General features: G+C 48.5%; 1 long non-coding RNA gene across 1 annotated transcript; it reads left to right on the top strand.

The window, feature by feature from the left end:
- The first annotated feature begins 1,346 nt into the window (after nucleotides 1-1,346).
- LOC144299504 (uncharacterized) lies at nucleotides 1,347-8,283 on the top strand. The gene is made up of 5 exons (XR_013366212.1): nucleotides 1,347-1,422; nucleotides 1,994-2,061; nucleotides 4,665-4,849; nucleotides 6,437-6,559; nucleotides 7,693-8,283. It is a non-coding gene; the product is annotated as an uncharacterized LOC144299504 (long non-coding RNA).
- The last annotated feature ends 11,009 nt before the right edge of the window (nucleotides 8,284-19,292 follow it).

Raw genomic sequence — 19,292 nt, 5'->3', positions numbered from 1 at the left:
AATGAAGTCAGTCACACCTGGCCCACATCTGGTTGTGGTGAGCAATGAATGAGACAAATGGAGGGCAAGCTATGACCGGGGTGCCTGGTATACAGTAAGCACTTCATATATGGCGATCATGTTTTGAGCATTGTCGTCTGTGAAGCGTGAGGCTGGAGGAGGTGCTCTCAGCTGCCGGTCTGCTCAAAGGTCCTGTGTTTCCATGAGTGGTACCCATTCGCCACTCAGAGCCTGTCAGCCCAGCCTAGGCTGGGGGGCCTTGTGTAGGTTCCAGAAGTTGGCCCCCAAAAGATGATTCTGGCATTCCTCGATTATGCTGGAACATCTGGCCCATGGCAACTAGGAGTACCATGCTGGTAGGCCCTGTGATGAATAAGAAAACCGAAGAAGGGGTGGAAGTCCCCAAGGCCCGCTCCGAGTGGGAGGTGGGACCAATGCCGGAATCGGGCTCTTGATTACTCAGGGCTGGGCTCATGCACCAGTGGTTTCTGTAGCTTCCTCTGCTCAGAGAGAAGCAGGGCCTGGCGGCCAAATCTGGATGTCCTTCTACTTTAAGATATGGCCCATTCCAGGATCACCAGGCCCCAAGCAGGACCTCCAAAAGACAAATCCGTAAATCAAATCGGATGTGAAAACCCCAGAGTAGCAATAACCACTAGCCAATATTGAGTATTTACTACACGCAGAACACTTGCAGGTGTTTTACCTCCTCCAGGAGACAGAGACAGAGACAGAGACAGAGAAACACGCATGCTCAAGATCACATAGCTCAAAAGTAGCAGACTTGGACTTGAACTAGGGTCTTTCTAACTCCAGAGGCTCTGCCCTTATCTCACACTCCGGCACCTCCCAGAAGTAGCCAAGCAGAGAAAAGGGTTTGTAAATTGCAACAGGCCAGAGGCCACGATTGCTCCTGCGGGTGACAGGAGAGGACATGAGGCCCCACAGCTATGACAGCAAGAGTGTCCCACAGCACCTTTCAGGAAGGCCCCCCTACCCCCACACCAGTTTCCCTGCCATCCCCGGGAAGGTCAGCAGCAAGCGCATGAAATAAGGACATAAATTTGTCATAAAGGCCTGGAAATGAACGAGGCTTATCATTTATGGATGGAATAATTAAGCCACTGTGCTCAGCGGTTCACTGAGGCCGGAGCCCAGGGACCAGTTTGGGGACTTTGCTGTCACCATCCCCACCCCTCGGCATCTCAATCTGGTGTGTGCAGACTCCACTAGAGGCCAGGGCTGCTGCCTCACAATACATCATGGTGATAGCCCCACCCTCGTGATGTCATAACATCCCTGGCTAATCCCAGGGAGACTTCTCCCAAAGTTTCATCTATGGGGTACCCAGCCCCTTAGATGGAGGCGGTGGGCCTGGCTTCTCCTTGGGATGTAAAGTAGCTTCTTCATATGGTAGAAAGTGTAAGAACTTTAGACTGACTTGGATTCATATCCTGACTCACTCCAGCTGTATGCATCTGGGCTAGTCATCCCACCTCCCTGGGCCTTTGGTTTCTCCTCTCAAAATTGGGAAAAATTGAAGTGCCTGGCTGGCTCAGTCAGTACAGCATGTGACCCTTGATCTCAGGGTTGTAGGTTCAAGCCCCACATTGGGTACAGAGATTATTTAAAAATAAAAAATCTTTTGGGTGCCTGAGTGGCTCAGATGGTTAACTGTCTGCCTTCAGCTCAGGTCATGATCCCGGGATCCTGGGATTGAGCCCTGTGTCAGGCTCCCTACTCTGTGGGGAGCCTACTTCTCCCTCTCCCTCTGCCTGCTGCTCCCTCTGTTTGTGCTCTCTCTCTCTGTCAAATAAATAAATAAATAAAATATTTTAAAAAAATAAAACATGTTTTTAAAAAATGGGCAAAATAATTATTCTATGGGTTATGTGGAGAATCAAATTAATTAATAGTTACAAATTACCAAGTGAGGGTCTGGCACATACTGAAGGTGTCACAAATCCAGCATTTTATTCCTTACTCCCAACAGAAGAGGCAGCCAGGCAGGAATCAGGAAGCTCAGAGACACAAAGAGACTTGACCAAGGATGCACAGCAGGTGAGCAAAAAGTGGGCACCTACTATCTTCACCTAGAGTTCCTGTCATCTGTCACATGTGGGAGGGCTCAGCCATTCCCCAACAAAAGATTGAGGTCCCTGGCCCTTCTCTGCCCCCAGCTACCCCAGGTCAGTGGAAAAAAAGAGGTGTTTATAAAGATGACCATAAGCACTAACAGTTACAGAATTCTTGCAGGGGCCAGGCATTGTCCTACAGGCTCTGCAGTTTTATTATTTATTTATTTATTTATTTATTTATTTATTTATTTATTTATTTATTTATTTATTATTTATAACAGATTGAGAGAGAGAGAGAGAGGCAGAGACACAGGCAGGGTCCATGCAGGGAGCCTGATGTGGGACTCGATCCTGGGTCTCCAGGATCCGGCCCTGAGCTGAAGGTGGCGCTAAACCGCTGAGCCACCAGGGCTGCCGGGGCTCTGCAGTTATGATCTCACTTCATTCTCCAGACAGCCCTTGGAAGTAGGAACCATTGTTCTCTCCATTTCATAGGTGAGGAAGTGGGGGCTCATGCTCAGACTCTTGACTTTGAGCCACTCAGCCAAGAAGTGGGATTTGCATATGGTTCCCTGGGTCCCAGCAATGCCAGGCTTGGGAGGAGGGTGGCAAATTAAAGACTATTTGGAGTCTGAAAGACACGTCATGTGACTACACCAGCACGTTCCAGAATTCCAGCTTTGTTATTCCATGTTCTTGAATGGGTTCGAGACCTCACGTTACAGATGGGAAGACTGAGGCCCAGCCACCAGAGGCAGAACCCTGGGGCTTGCTCACCAGTTCTCCTGGGCCTGTCGCATGGGTCCTGGACACCAAGGCTGGCACCATTAAAGAGGTCTCTGGCACCTGCCTTGGGGAGGAGTCCGACCCGTCCTCTCCTCCCTACCCCACCCACCCTCTGTCACCATGGCAACCATGCAGGTGAGCCTCATCACTGCTAATCCTCTAATTACCAGCCACCTCTTCAATCGGCTGTAATTACTTTGGGGACACAGTTAACCTCTCATTAGGAACGCACGGCCGCTTTCTCCAAAAGCACAGCGGTGACATGCCTAGTAATTTACCGCCCCGGCTCGCGGGGCCGCTTTGTGTTTAACTCGGGCGCCATCGCATCCCTGTCATTACTCCAGCCCGGTTGTCATGACGATTAATCATTCAATCCCTCATCAGCAACTTTTGCCAAATGTCACCCCGCTCTTGATCAAAATCCATCCTGCAGCCCGACACTGGGGGACTAATGACTTGGAAATAGGCTTCTCCATTCCCGAGAGCTTTTCCCCAAGACTCCTTCTCAGCTTCCTCCAGAAAGGAAGAGGAGGGTCTGAGCTCAGCATGGCTGTGGTGGTGGCGGTGGGGTGATGAGAGCAGAAGAACTGGCATGTGTTGGGCGCTTATCCTGTGCGAGGCACCTGAAGGGCCTTGATTGTAACTCGGACCTGTCTGACTCCAAAGCTGAGGCCTCAAGGATAATGCACATCACCTACCACCAAGATCCTGGAATGTCAGAGTTTGGGGCAGCATTATAGAAATTAGCTGTCCCATTAAATTCAAGGCAGAAAGCCTTTAGAGCACTTTATGATAAGGAGCCCAATCTAGAGTGAGCAACTAACTGTCATGAACACCTATGTCTCAAACAACAGGCAGCAGCATCCAGCAGATAGAGACCTCACAACCCAGATGGAGAAACAGGCTGAAATATATCTGTAGTGGGTCCATGAATTGATCTAGAACTGAGCTTCTTGGCCTACGGTCATTGGCACTTTATAATGAGCTTCAGTGGCCGGTGAACTCCCCGAAAATGCAGGATACAATGGGATTGGATGTGATTATGTGCATTTTTCTAGGGAGATGCACAACACGTGTTAAGAACTACATTTGTCTTTCGCCACATCCTTATTTTATGGAAGAGAATACTGAGGCCCAGAGAGGAACCAAGACTTGGCCAAAGTTCCATAGCAATTCTGGGTGGAAACCACTGGTCCAAGCCAGGGTGAACTCTTTCTCAGGTGCCCAGGATAGGCAAGTAGGTCTGTGCAAGGGGAGGAATTCCTCTACCTTCAGAGAGGCTTCCAACCCCCTAGCCCCCAGCCTCCTGAAAAAGCCCAACCCCCCATCCTGCTAAAGGAATCTTTCCGAGGCCCCTCCCAGGGAATGTTCCTGCTGGCTGGGCCGCCAGCATGTGTGAGACATAATTACAGCACGTTGTAAATGGCATTAACAGACTGTCACAGCAGCCACATGGTATTAGCAAACGGCTCTGTCTTCATCATGCAGTCCCCGCAGCCTCCGGGCTGGAGCACCTCCCAAGGGGTCTTCCAGGTCCAAGTTGCAGAAGTCTCCTGGCAGGGGACTGGGGGTGGGGGCAGTGATTCAGCTCACAGAGGCCTGGAGATTCCCCCAAGATTTCTGAGGTCTCAGCAAGGAGCTGAGTAGAAAGTTAGGAAATCTGATTTATAAACCTGGTTCAGCCTCGAAGAACTAGCCTTTATCAGGTGGCTACTTATGAGCCAGGCACTGTGGAATGTAATCTCATTTACACCTTATAACCACCACCTAAAAGATCGTGTTCTTCATTCTGCTCTATAGATCAGTTTAACTGAGGATCAGAGGGGAAAGGTGACTGGCCCGAGTCCCTTCAGCTAACAAGCAGCAGCTGTAGGATTCAAATCAAGCTCTGATGCCTCTGGCACTTCTGCTTCTCTGTACATCATGGTGTCTCCTTGCAAAAGCCTCTGATCAGTTTTCTGCCAACTGATACTATAGCCTTAAAGGTAATTCCCTAAAGCTACCAGCCCACGGGAAACTTTACCAGCCCCTAAGCTCTCACCCGGGTTTCACCAGAGCAACATAGTATCAACATGGTAGCAATCAGAATTACAACAAATACTCCATACAGTTTCTTCTATGTTCTTTGGAGCAAATCCGAGGGAAAGATTGTTTCTTATTTGAGAGAGTTGAGAACTAAGGCCCAGAGGGGGGGAAGTGACTTGCCCAAGGCTCCACAGCTTGGGGTTGTGGCGGAGCTGGAATGAACTCCCCTAGTCTCCTGATTCCCACCAACCCCCCCCCTTCCTGGTTCTTTTCCAAGCCACTGAGAAAGTATTCATAGACCTGCGGCCAGGGGACTGAGCAGGGGGTATTTACTCTTCGGGTCCCACCTGCCCTGCGGGCGCCGGTGATTTATGCATTTTCCTGGAGGCCTCCAGGCTGCAGGCAGCAGGATGGGCTGCCTCCCGACTGGTAAGCAAATCCCCTGCTGAGCAGGTCATATTTTATCCGGGCCGCCACCTGCCAGCTCATTTGCTTACAGATACAGGTGCTTCATCAGGGAGGAATTAGCGATTACTTAGCCCAGAGACCCTGGCAGACGGAAGGGCAAGCCTTGGCCATAGCTAGGGTGGGAAGTCAGGAGCCTACCTGTGAGGTCTCTATCTCCTCCCAGGCCCCTTAGCCTTGCTCTGGAACCAAAGGGCAGGAGTTAGGATGGAGGAAAAGACCTCTCTGCTTTGAGGGGAACTGATCTTCCACTCCCAAACCTATTTCTATTTTACCAATTCTCCAAGGGTTGGGTGCCAATATTCCCACTCCCTGCAGCCTTCCCAGGTCCTCCACTCACCTGCCAAAAATAACAAGCTAGTATATTTAACAGTCCCACAATGTTTCTTGGTGCCTGGCACTCTATATGCATTGCCTCATTTAATCCAAATCAACTGATAGTCGGCATTTTAAATTCCCCATTTTACAGACGAGGAAACCAGTTCAGAAAGATTAAGCAGGTTGCTCAAGGTCACACAGTAGGTGAGCTGTAGAACTCAGGCTTCTCTGATTGCAGATCTCTTCTCCCAACCACGAATATTGTCTTCCCCAGGCCATTTCCCAAACACTGTGCTTCGCTTGTTCAATTTTATTTACTTGTTTCTCTATTTACTTATTTTTAAAATAATTTTTAAAGGATTTTATTTATTTATTTTAGAGAGAGAGCGAGAAAGCAGGAAGAGGGCCAGAGGGGGAGGGAGAGGGACAAGCAGACTCCACATTCAGCCCCAAGCCTGATGCAGGGCTCGATCCTACGACCCTGAGATCACGACCTGAGCTGAAACCAAGAGTCCGCCGCCCAACCCACTGAGCCACCAGGCGCCTCGAAAATAATTTTTAATCTCAGAACAATCTTAGACTTACAGAAAAATTACACAGATAATACAAAGATTTCGCATATGCCCTACACCCAGTTTCTCTTATTATTAACATCTTACATCTGTCACAATTAATGAGCTGATATTGATACATTATTATTAACTAAAGTCCATTCTTTATTCTGATTTCTTTAGTTTCTACTTAGTGTCCTGTTTCTGTTTCAGGATCCCACCCAGGGTACCACAGTGCATTCAGTTGTCACTTCTTAGAGTCCTCTTGGCTGCAACAGTTTCTTGGATCTTTCCTTGTTTTTGATGACTTGGACAATGCAGAGGATTGCTGTTCAGGTATTTTGTAGAATGTACCGCAGCTAGGATTTGTCTGATGTTTTTCTCATAATTAGACTGAGGTTATGTGTTTTAGGAAGACCACAGAGGTAAAGTGCCACTCTCATCACATCAAGGGTACATAGCAATAGCATAGCAATTCAAGATATTGCTATTGATCTTAATCATGATCATGTGGCTGGAGTAGCATTTGTCTGGCTTCTTCACTTCTTTTGTGCCTACTGTATGTACTGTTTTTTGACTTAAGGACTGGGGAGTTACACTCCCACTCCTTGAGAGCAGAGTATCTACATAAATTATTTGGAATTCTTCTACACAGGGGATTTGTATATTCTCCCTTTTGTTCATTGATTCAGTCATTTATTTATATCGGTATGGACTCGTGGATATTTATTTTATATTTTGGGTTATAATCCAATACTACTCTGTAGTTTTTAAGTGACACTTGGTTCTCTCTTCCTTGGTTTATCAGCATTTTCCAAAATCTATTCTGAGACAATCTCATTCCACGGGATTTTTAACAGGCAATCCTCTTAAAATAGGTTCTAGAGACAAGTCATTTGGGGTAATAGTGGTTGAAAAGGGTTGAAAAGAGTTCTTGACTGTAGGACTTGTCAGATCTTTTAATGTGCTAATAATGTGAGTAGTGAATCACCCAGAGGGGGATCTAATAGGCAACATTTCCCACATTTCTTTTCCTGACACCCTAGGGTAGGGCAGGGAAGACACATATGAGAAAATAATCTATGTATCTCATCTTCCCCTGGAGACCCAGAAGTTCTTAAAAGCAAAGATGATGCTTTCTTTTATCTTTATCTCTGGAAATTCACATTGAGGAGGTGCTAAGGGAACATAGTCGGATAATGGAAGGATGAATGATGAATAGATGGATATATGGATGGATGGATGGATGGATGGATGGATGGATGATACGGATACACAGAAAGATGAACAAAGGATTTGTAGTTGGTAGATGGATGGATGAGCAGGTTGGTAGGTGGATGGGTGGGTGGATGGATGGATAGATGGATGGAGATGGATGGGTGCCTAGGTGAGATGGATAAATGGATAGATGAACAGACAGAAAGAACAGAAAAACCAGGCCTTTGACTCCCTTCTTTTTCCTTGCAAAGGCATAACCAAGGCATTTGCCTGTCAGGAAAAAGCCTTCACCTTGACTAGAACAGCTCTGAAATCAGACAACGAAGATGCAAGTCGTGGTCCTGTCACCAGCTGTGTGAGCTTGCACAAGTCTCTGCGACTCTTTGAGACAGGTTCTTCATCTGTCATAAGGGACTAGTTACTATAACTCAGGGTTCACTGACAACCTTAGATGCGCTAATACATGTAAAGTCAGCTCATTAGATAAAGATTTCCTTTCTTCCTTCTCCTCTTCTTGCCCTGGGGAAGAATCCAGTGCCCTGATGGCCCCTCTGGAGAGAGGTGGAGAAGAACCTGCTGCTTATAGGGTGGGAGTTCTTTGGGATCCATGAATAGGTCTTACTGTGTTCATGAGCCCCAGGAATATTAAGCAAAACTGTGTGTGTGCAGATGCATTTTTCTGAGTGGAGAGTCTATAGCTTCTATCAAATGTCCAATGGGGGACAGCCCTGGTGGCTCAGCGGTTTGGCGCCGCCTGCAGCCCAGTGTGTGATCCTGGAGACCCTGGATCGAGTCCCACATCGGGCTCCCTGCATGGAGCCTGCTTCTCCCTCTGCCTGTGTCTCTGCCTCTCTCTCTCTCCTCTCTATGTAGTCTCATGAATAAATAAATAAAATCTTTAAAAAAAATGTCCAAAGGGGTCCATGACCCCCCAAAACCCAAGGACTCTGAAGGTCTGGTCCAGACTCTTGTCACATGCTATCCTGCCCCAGACTCCAGGCTCAGTCCTTGGTCCATCTACCAGCCTCATTAGTCATCAGACCCCAGCCCCGTTCTTCCCCTGCCACAGGGAGAGAGACAGGCAGACCTGGTTCTCAGGAGGGTGCAGGCCAGGATCTGGGCTGATACCAGGGAATTCAGGCCCAGATATGTATGGAACACTCCTGAGGGGCCTCACATGTCATCCCCTTCGATCATCCCCAACCCTTGGGATGGAAGAGCTGTTACCATCCCCGTTTTAAAGATGAGGACATGGAGGTCCGGCGAGAGGAGTGGGAGGACACACACAGTAGAGGCAGTACTGGGATTCGGACCCAGTGCTAGTTGATTCTGTAGCCCATGCTCTTTCCATGGTGTTGCAGGGGACTGAGGCCATCCCCGGCGGCCCAAAGGTGGGAACAGGGCTGCAGGACACACTTGTTGAGTTGTACTATACCCAGAGGCACTTGGTTGACGCAGTGGGATTGGAGATGAAATGTATCTCAAATTCAGCTGAGGCTTGTACCACGAGCCTTCAAGAGCCTAGAGAAAATGCAGCCTTTTGGTAATTATTGTACCCGGAAGGGTGATTTTTCCTAATCGGTCTGCCCAGACAGGATGCTTTTTCCTAACGCCAACAAAGCCCCTTCATGGGCTCCCTGAACTCCTGATGGAAACACATTTTAAAAGGCAAGTACATTCTCCTAGGGAAGTTGGGGCCAACGGGGGGGAGGGGAGGGAATGGGACTTTGTCCGTTCTGCTCAACTGCAGGAGAACATCCCATCCTACCCCAATGACCCCCTATCATCCACCCCCTCTACCCTCTAAAGTCCAGGCATGGAAGGCAGGGCTCCATCTGTGGTCATTTCCTGAACCACCTGGACCTAAAAACCAGTACCATCTTTCTAGGGAAGGGTGGGCAGGCCCTCCTGACCCTCTAGAATATCCCTCTTGCCCAGCATCTCCCAGGAGCTGTGGCTGCTCCTCCCCAGACAGCCCAATGGACATGTAAGGAATGATCACCCAGGTCCTCCAGCATTCAGCATCCATGGCCACCTTTCCCCTCTCCTCCCCATCCTCCCTTTTCCTGCCACCACCTCCAGCCTGATTAATTCCCCTAAGTCCACCATGCCATAGGGACTCATCAGGCTCGTGGCACACTCATTGGCACTCAGAGATCTGACAAATGGCTCTGTTTGTGGGTTTCCCAGGCTGGGCTGGGTTCACGTCATGCACCCAAACCCCTCCAGGTTTGCCCCTGAAATGTGAGCTGGAGCCTCAGGCAGGAGGGGAAGCAGAGGACCCAGGACAGAGGGAGGGCCCCACTATAACCCTCATATTAACCCAGCTTGCCACTTCCTAGCTGTGTGACTTAGACTAGGTTGTCTCCCTCTCTGAATCTTGCATTCAGGCTCCTGCACTATCTGAACTGGACCTCGTCTGTCCAACCTCCGCTCCTCAGGCATGCTGGCCCTTCCCCTCCATCCAGCCTGCCGGATCACAGCTTAGTCCCACTTCTCCAGGGGGAAAAAGTATCTACATGATAGGTGTGTGTGTGTGTGTGTGTGTGTGTGTGTGTGTGTGTATGAATATAACTTCTACTGATATATATGATATTGATATTGACATGTGGCACACAATTTTAAAATAATAGCAAAATACACAATTGTCTTTATTTTTTAAAAGATTTTATTTATTCATGAGAGACACACAGAGAGAGGGAGGCAGAGATACAGGAAGAGGGAGGAGAAACAGGCTCCATGCAGGGAGCCCGATGTGGGACCCGATCCCAGGACCCCAGGATCACGACCCGAGTCAAAGGCAGACGCTCAACCACTGAGCCATCCAGGCGCCCCTTTATTTATTTATTTTTTTAAGATTTATTTGTTTATTCAGAGAGAGAGAGACGCAGAGACACAGGCAGAGGGAGAAGCAGGCTCCATGCAGGGAGCCCGACGTGGGACTCGATCCGGGGTCTCCAGGATCACACCCCAGACTGTAGGTGGAGCTAAACCACTGAGCCACTGGGGCTGCCCTACAATTGTCTTTATTGTAAATTCCTAGAATGGATTGATTCTCATAAAACGCTTTCGTTAATTTTTGCCGAACTCTGGTGTCAATTGCCAGCCTATGGTGGGAAGTGATAAACAAGTGTAGCTCAGACTTGAATCTGGGTTGATGTTTTTCATTTGAGTGTTAATGGGCAGGTTGATAGTGGAATGGTGAAAGTGGATGTCAAAACTTCACTCGTGTCGGTGATGTAAGCAACTCCTTTGCTAAACTGCATAATGATTTTTGAATACTGGAAGAATGTTTCCTATGTTTCTTGTGCTATTCCCAGGTAATGGCTATAAACACAACACACTTTGGGGTTTCATCTGTGTTAACATCTTCTCCATTGCTAACTGTAGACAATCAATGCAGAATAAGTTAAGCCCAGATTCATAACACTTGACAATTACCAATTATCAGTCGTCAGATGCTCTGATTTCAAACCTACCAACATGTTGGTGAATGTGGGCTTGGAGAGAGATGCATAGATTCCACTGTGTAGGGGCACCTGGGTGGCTCAGTGGTTGAGCATCTGCCTTTGGCTCAGGGCATGATCCTGGGGTCCTGGGATCGAGTCCCACATCGGGCTCCCTGTGAGGAGCCTGCTTCTCTCTCTGCCTATGTTTCTGCCTCTCTCTATGTGTCTCTCATGAATAAATAAATAAAATCATTTAAAAAAAAAGATTTCACTGTGTAACATTTCCACCCTAGAGATGCAATAGGTAAAAATAACCTCAAGCGCATAGATAGTAACAAAATGTAATAAAATACTAAGAGGGATCCATGGCTGGCTCAGAGGTTTAGCACCTGCCTTTGGCCCAGGGCATGATCCTGACGTTCCAGGATCAAGTCCCACATAGAGAGATTGCTCCCATGGGATCGCTCCCTGCATGGAGCCTGCTTTTCCCTCCACCTGTGTCTCTGCCTCTCTCTCTCATGAATAAATAAATAAATAAATAAATAAATAAATAAATAAATAAATAAATAAATCTTTTTTTAAAAAAAGGAAGACATTAAGAAATGATGAGTTTTGAATATTTACTACTGTTTGTCAAATGATTGATTTAGCTGTAAGTGTATGTAATTTAAATGTCAATAATCACCGTGTGTTGTGTAAAAAGAATGTGGCTGACCTTTGTCCCTGGTGCCTGGAAGAAGACTAAATCTTTAGGCTTTCTGAAGTGATAGGAGCGTCTATACGTATTCATGAGCTGTTTGGATCACCTCTGAGTTTATGCTAAGTGATGGGGTGACTCAGGATGGGGCGGGTCAACAGAAAGACAGACCATGTGATCAGGAGATTGAGGCTTTCAGGGCCCCCTCCCCAATTAGTGGGGAGGCCTGGAGATTGAGTTCAATCATGTGGCCAGGGATTCAACCAAACATGCCTAGGTAATGGAAAGCCAATAAAAATGCCGGACCTCAAAGCTCTGTACTGCTTCCTGGTTGGTGAACGCACTGATGGGCTGGGAAGGCGATGAGCCCACATTCCACGGGGAGAGGGCACGGAAGCTTTGAGTTTGGGAACCCTCACCCTTCATTTGACTGGTCCTGATTTGATCCTTTATAATAAAACTGTAATCTCAAGTGTAGTGCTTTCTTGAGTTCTACCATCTGTTCCAGCAATGTATCAAACGCAAAGGCGGTTCTGGGGATTCCCCTGAATTTCCCCCTTTTGGTTTCGAGTGTAGGGACCCCCAAACTTGCAGTCTTGTTGGGATACATGGCCCTTCACCCGTGGAGTCTGAGGCTAATTCCAGGTGGTGAAGCATCAGAACTGGACTGAATTACGGTGTGCCAGTTGAGAAATCCTGTGTTTCACAACCAGATCACAGTTCCTAACAATGTCACAATTGGTTCTCATTGGACTGATAACACCACCGTCTGCTTCCACTTCTGAGCCTTCACTCACGCTGTTACTTTTCTGCCGGAAGGTGCTCCCTACACCATGTTTACTTTTTTATGCACTTGCCTATTGACCAAGTCTCTCTTGAGTGCATGCTCTTTGCCAAGCTATACTAGGTGCTTGGGATGGTGAAGAAAATAGACATCACCTCAATGGGTACAATTAGTGCCTGGCTCACATCCCCTGGGGCCCTTTGGCCATCTCTGTGTGCCTCTCTACCAGCTTCCCGTACTTTTCTCCCATTTGCCTACTACATTTGTGACTCCTTTAAAGAACTATCTTCTTGCTGTTGGAGCCACTTTGCTGGCCTGTGTAGAGAGCCAGGGGGTGGACACCCCCTCATCTCCATGCTGAGGTAGTTCTTTTAATTTTTTTTTAAGATTTTATTTATTGGGATCCCTGGGTGGCGCAGTGGTTTGGCGCCTGCCTTTGGCCCAGGGCGCGATCCTGGAGACCCGGGATCAAATCCCACGTCGGGCTCCTGATGCATGGAGCCTGCTTCTCCCTCTGCCTATGTCTCTGCCTCTCTCTCTCTCTCTCTCTCTCTCTCTGTGTGACTATCATAAATAAATAAAAATTTTAAAAAAAGATTTTATTTATTTATTCATGAGAGACACAGAGAGAGAGGCAGAGATATAGGAGAGGGAGAAGCAGGCTCCATGCGGGGAGCCCGATGTGGGATTCGATCCCAGGACCCCAGATCATGACCTGAACTGAAGGCAAACGGTCAACCACTGAGACACCCAGGTGTGCTGGGGCAGTTCTTAATCAATGGCTGGCAGCAGGCAAAAGTCCATTTCCCTTGCATCAGGTCAAGATAACTGTGTGGTGTCACTCATGCTCCCAAGCTCTTGAATGAGATCAGGGGAAGCCACCCTCCATGGGGTTTTGCCTGAAATTGCACCCTACTTGGCTTTCTCCCGTTCCCTGTCCTGCTTCCCCCACTCCCTTATTCATTTCCCATGGGATCACTTCCTTAAACAATCACTTGCACGCTGAGGTCCAACCCAAGACTTGCTCTGCGAGGCTCATAGCTTAGTGGGGAGAGAGGCATTGTTCACAGGGTCTTAGAAAAACAAAATTTTTTTTTTTTAAGATTTATTTATTTTAGAGAGATAGAGGCTAGGCAGGGTAGAGGCAGAGGGAGAGGGAGAGAGAATCTCAAGCAGATCCCCTCAGTGCTGAGCAGAGGTAGGGCTCCATCTCACGATCCTGAGATCGTGACTTGAGCTGAAATCAAGAGTCAAGACACATAACCAACTGAGCCACCCAGGCACCCCCAAAACAAATTTCTTTATAAATGAATATCAGTGCTTTAAAGGGAAGCAGAGTCAGGAACAGAGTCTCTGAGAGCTGTAACAGAGACATGGCCTGTCAGAGCACGCAGGAAGGCTCCCTAGACAAAGTGATGCTTTCTTCCTGTAGGATGAAGTCCAAAGGATAAGGGGGAGTTTAGCAGGTGAAGGGGACAGGAGGGAGGGAGGAAGCTTTGCAGGCAGATGGCATAGCAGGTGCAAAGACCCTGTGGTGGGAGAGATCGGCATGGCCAGAGCAGAGTGAGATGAAGCTGGAGGAGCCAATAGGGGCATGAGTGGGGATTTGGGTTCATTTTCTAAGGGGAGTGGAAACACACCTAAATGTCAAATAGAGGGCTGACTTGAGAGATTTAAATTTTGAATTTTTTCAAGTTTTGAAATGTAAAGATTCTTTGACCTCCAGGAGTTTGCCTTGTGAATAAGGCCACCTTCTTGTACAAGGATGTTCACTGCAGTGCTGTATATGATAAAAAATGGAATGCAGAGGCACCCGGGTGGATCAGTTAAGCGTCTGCCTTTGGCTCAGGTCATGATCCCAGAGTCCTGAGATGGAGCCCCACATTAGGGCTCAGCAGGGAACTTCTTCTCCCTCTCCGTCTGCTGCTCCCCCTGCATGCTCTCTCTTTGTCAAATAAATAAATAAAAATCTTTTTTTAAAAGGGGGACAGGTTTAATAAATTTGGTTCAACCATTCAGTGGACCCACAAACAGCCTTTTAAAAGCAAAGGGAGGGCAGCCCCGGTGGCTCAGCGGTTTAGCGTCACCTTCAGCCCAGGGCCTGATCCTGGAGACCCGGATCGAGTCCCACATCGGGCTCCCTGCATGGAGCCTGCTTCTCCCTCTGCCTGTGTCCCTGCCTCTCTCTCTCTCTCTCTGTGTGTGTGTCTATGTATAAATAAATCTTTAAAAAAATAAATAAAAGCAAAGGGAGATGTAAATATGTTCACACAGAACTCTCTCTAGGTTGGGATGCCTGGGTGGCTCAGCGATTGAGCTTCTGCCTTTGGTTCAAGTTGTGATTCTGGGGTCCTGGGATCGAGTCCCACATCGGGTTCCTTACAGGGAGCTCCTTGCATCGGGCTCCTTGCTTCTCCCTCTGCCTTTGTCTCTGCCTCTCTGTGTCTCTCATGAATAAATAATTAAAATCTTAAAAAAAAAAAAAAAAACACCTCTCCCTAGGCTGGGCTTTGGATGAGTAAAATGTGCAAAATAGGCTGTTGTCTGTTCACATTCACCTAAAAGCAAAGTGTACCCAAAAAGTGTTTCCAGAAAGACACACACACACACACACACACACACATACATAAAATTATTGAGAGTGACTACAGCAGTGCTTGACACATAGTAGATAGTCAAACAAGATTAATTGAGTGACTTAATAAAGGAATGCATTGTCGTTTCTGGGGAGAAGAGTTGAAGGTAGGAGAGAGTTTTCCTTGTTTACTTTTTGATCCTATATTCTTCTGTGACTAGTAGTGTTCTATTTGCTTGTGTTTTTTTCTACTTTAATCATTTAGCTTTAGCAAAGTGTGATTTACACGCAACCAAATTCACTGATGGTAAGCAAGAAACTAGATGGATATATGAATGTATACGAAAGCATACAGCTTGTATACAAATGAATACAGTCATGTAAACAATCCCATAATCAAGGTATAGAACATTTCCATCACCTTCCCTGTTGCCCCTCTGTCGTCTATTCCCATCCATACACTTTGCCCCTGCCCCCTTTTTGCACCCCACCCCCACCCCCAGCCATCCTCCATCTGCTTTTTGTCTTTTTCTGGAATTTCATACACATGAAATCACATAGTACATAGTCTTTTGAGTCTGGCTCTGAAGGTTGAGGGGGAGTTTAGCCCCGTGAAAGGGAATGAGGTGGGTTGATGGGTCAGGAAAGCAGCTTTGCAGGCAGCTAGCTTAGCAGGTGCAAACATACTGTGGTTTGGTTTGATTTTGTTTTTTGAGATTTAGGCATATTACTGCCTATCTCAGGATTTCATTCCTTTGCATCTCTGAGTAGCGTTTCAGGTATCAGAGGATCACAATTTGACTATTCAATCACCACTTCATTCTCCTCACTTATCTGTTCACACATCTGCTCACATGGCCTCACCTCCAGCACCCTGCACACACCAGCTGCAAAGTTGTTGCCTTTCCCCCATGTAGGGAGGGACTACATTCCTCTTCCGTGATCTTTAACAGCAATTAGGTAAAGGTGGTGGCAGTTGAGGCCAGTTGGATGGTCATGGCAGCTGCCTCCTCCACCAGCTGAGGCCAGGCCTTGAGTTTGGGAGACACCTGGGCAGAGAGCCAGACAGAGGGCCTTGGCTGAAGATTCTCTTGGTTGAGACTCCACCATCGCCTACTCTGGGTCTGGAGAAAGAAGCCAGGACTGGATCCTTCCAGGGCTGCCAAGCATTCCCCATGCTTCTGGGAATGACCTAGTTTAATCCCTATACCACCTTGCATGGTATGAGACTCCCCAGTTTGGAAATAGGGAAAGGGCAGCTTAGAGAGGGCAAGGGCTTGCTGGAGATCACCCAGCTCAGAGCGAGGACAGGCTGGAATTTCACCTCCTCACCTGCTCGTCACTGAGGTGCTTGGAGGCCCCTCAAGATCGGGGCGGGGGGTGAGGAGTGGAAATAAGTCCTAGACACACTCAGGCCATTGGGAATGTTGGAATGGACCTGGGCTGGGTCATCCTGTTCCTCCCTCCAGGATCCTCTGTGACCCAAGTAGGGGGCAGGGAACACTGCTTCTCTAGACTGGCTACTTGGTTCCCTCTCTCTACCAGCCCCCTACCACAAAGTAGCCCAAACCACTCCAGCTGTCACCTCACTGAGAGAAGGGGAGAAACTAATGAGGGGTCCCTCTCTACCAGGCAGGAGAGAAGGTTAGACCCCAGGACTAGGAGGAAGGGGATAGTCACCTGCCTCACCTAGAGCTGTTCTTTCTACCCTACCTGCCTATTTACATTCCCTCCCCCTCTCCCTCCTAATAAGCCAGTAATAATAATAATCCATTTAAAAAACCCCCACAGTCCTGACTTCTGGGCTCAGGGATGTGAGATAGCAGCCTCTGGCTGTCCATAAACGTGAAAGACAGATGTTGTCAACATCTGGAGATCAGGAAGGCTCAGTCCTGACTGGAACTGGGAACAGTGCCCAGCTGGGTGGAGTGCTCCAGGATAGGGGGGGAAGGGGACCCCTACCTGTCAGTTATCTGGACAGGGGCTACTTTCACCCTAAAGGAGGGCCTCCAGGCCCTGGCCAGGGCTCCCAGGCTTAGAGGCCCCTTGGGAGTGGAAGCTGGGCGGGTGCTGCCTGCAGGGAGGGGACTTCAAAGGCTCCCTAATCCCTGGTGACAGTTTCAGACACAGGGGTTTGCTTTTTTATGCTGCGGATCAAAGCCCAGAGCTTTATAAATAACCCTCATAAAAGCCAAGGAGCTTGTAAAGTTAAACAATAAGTCACAAACAGGGTGAGCATTCAGGGGCAGGATGGAGGCTGGGGGAGTCAGGCCTCTACCCCTGCTCTGCCACCGGATGGCCACCCACCTCTACCCCTTGGGAGGTCTGGGGCGGGGGGTGAGGGGGTGTTGGGTTGGACTTGGAGTTTCTTCTCCAGCCTTTGCCAGCCCCTTAGTCTGTCGGCATCCTAGAGCTGATCATTCATTCCTTAAATCATTCCTTCCTTCCTTCAGTCACTCACTCAATCAACAATCACTTTCTGAACATTGTCATACAAGGCCTCTGGCCAAGGAGCATAAGCTTGGACATTACCAGGATCCAAATCCCAGTGCTACCCCTTCCAATCTGGGTGCCTTCCAAAAAAACCACCTCACCTTCCTGTGCCTCAGTTTCCTTATCTGTAAAATGAAGCTACATTTTGAACCTGTCCTAAGGCAGATGTGTGGGCATGCCCCATGAGCAGGGCTCAAAACCTTTCCTGGGTGATTATTACTGTTAATCAGACACAATAATCATAATCAGTGGTCTCTACAGGGGGCTGCTTTGCTTTGGCTCCCACTCTCCTGAGATAACTTCCCCTTCTGCCCTCATGCCGTAGGGCCCCAGTTGGGAGGGGTGTTTTGATCTATGTTTTCTGTGAAGTCAGAGGGGCCACAGAGCCATCACTCAAAGCAAAGCTGTTTCCAGAGGTGGGGTGGGGAGGATGGGAGTTCAAGTCCTGGAGCTCTGTTCTCCCTCTCTGGGTCTCAATTTCCTTATCTGTAAAATGGGGGGCAGTGGGAAGGATCCCATGAGGGCAGGAACAGCCAGTGCCTGGTACGTAGTAGGTGCTCAGTAAATGACCATGGATACTTTCAGCTCTTCTCTCAGTGGGAGTTTCCATAGGGAGAACTGAGCATCTGTGAAAAAAGGGAGGGAGGAACAGGATCGACAGGATGAGGGTCCCCCAAACCAGCACACAGGGAGCTGATGCCTGGGCCCTCCCTTGGGTGAGGAGGCACCCAAGATGTGGGACAGACTATGCCTGCACGTATCCTCCTGCCCCGTACTTCGGATCTTCCTGCAGTACACACGGCAGCTTCAGGGTGACAAGTCCATTTCCCAGATGAGGAAATTTCAGCCCAGGGCAGTGAAGGCATTTGCCTGCGGTCCCCCAACTCAGCTGAACTGAGACTGGAATTCAAACACAGGCCCTGCACGATTCCAGCCTTTTCTGCCACTCGCATAGGTGCCAAAAGGAAGCATCCCACAGCCGGCTTCTCCCCAGAGCATCTACCTGGCCTGGCCATTCTGGAGAAACCAGTGAGCCCCCGGAGCCGAGAGAGAACCTGGCTTTACATCAGTGCACCTCCTGCGATGGGGATTTGGGTTGAGCTGTTGCCACTCCAGCTGCCAGCTTCTGGGTTCTCTGCAGAGGTTGACCTGGGGCAGGGGCGGGGGGCAGGTGTTTTACTCTGTTCGGGCTGCTATTAACAAAATGCCAGAGCTTTGAGGGCTTATAAACCACAGAGAATTGTTTCTCATAGTTTTGGAGGCTTGATGTCTGTTGTCGGGACCAGCATGGTCAGGCAAGGACCCTTTTTTGGGATACAGACTTCTCACTGTGTCCTCACATGGCTGAAGGGGCGAGGGGGCTCTTGGGGCCTCTTTTATAAGGGCACAGAACTCATTCCCAAGGGATCTGCCCTCAGGACCTTGTCACCTCCCAAAGGCCCCCCCTCCCACTACCATGACCTGGGGCATTAGGTTTTCAACACATGAATTTTAGGGAGACACACATTCAGACCATAGAAGCATGCCAGTGAATTCTATTAATCGGTTCCATCATCCACTCATTTAGTGAGTGAGTCAGCCATTGAACAAATGTTTATTACCACTTACCATGTGCCAGGCTGCATGCCGGACACCACAGCTGCAGTGTAAAACCAGATCGCCTGGGTCCCTGCCCCTGTAGAACTGACTGCGAGAAAGCAGGTGACACAGTCCGGTGTGATCAAGGAGAGGCAAGGAAGAGCAGAAGTGAAACTCAATCCATATGTGGAGGAAGGGCAGTGAGACCGCTTCCTGGTGGAGGTGACAATTGAGCTGGGACCCGAACCATGAGAAGTTAGCCTGGAATGGGGGCT

The sequence above is a fragment of the Canis aureus genome, chromosome 27, assembly GCF_053574225.1.
Source record: "Canis aureus isolate CA01 chromosome 27, VMU_Caureus_v.1.0, whole genome shotgun sequence".
NCBI lineage: Eukaryota > Metazoa > Chordata > Mammalia > Carnivora > Canidae > Canis > Canis aureus.
This window is presented reverse-complemented; position numbering and strand designations above follow the sequence as displayed.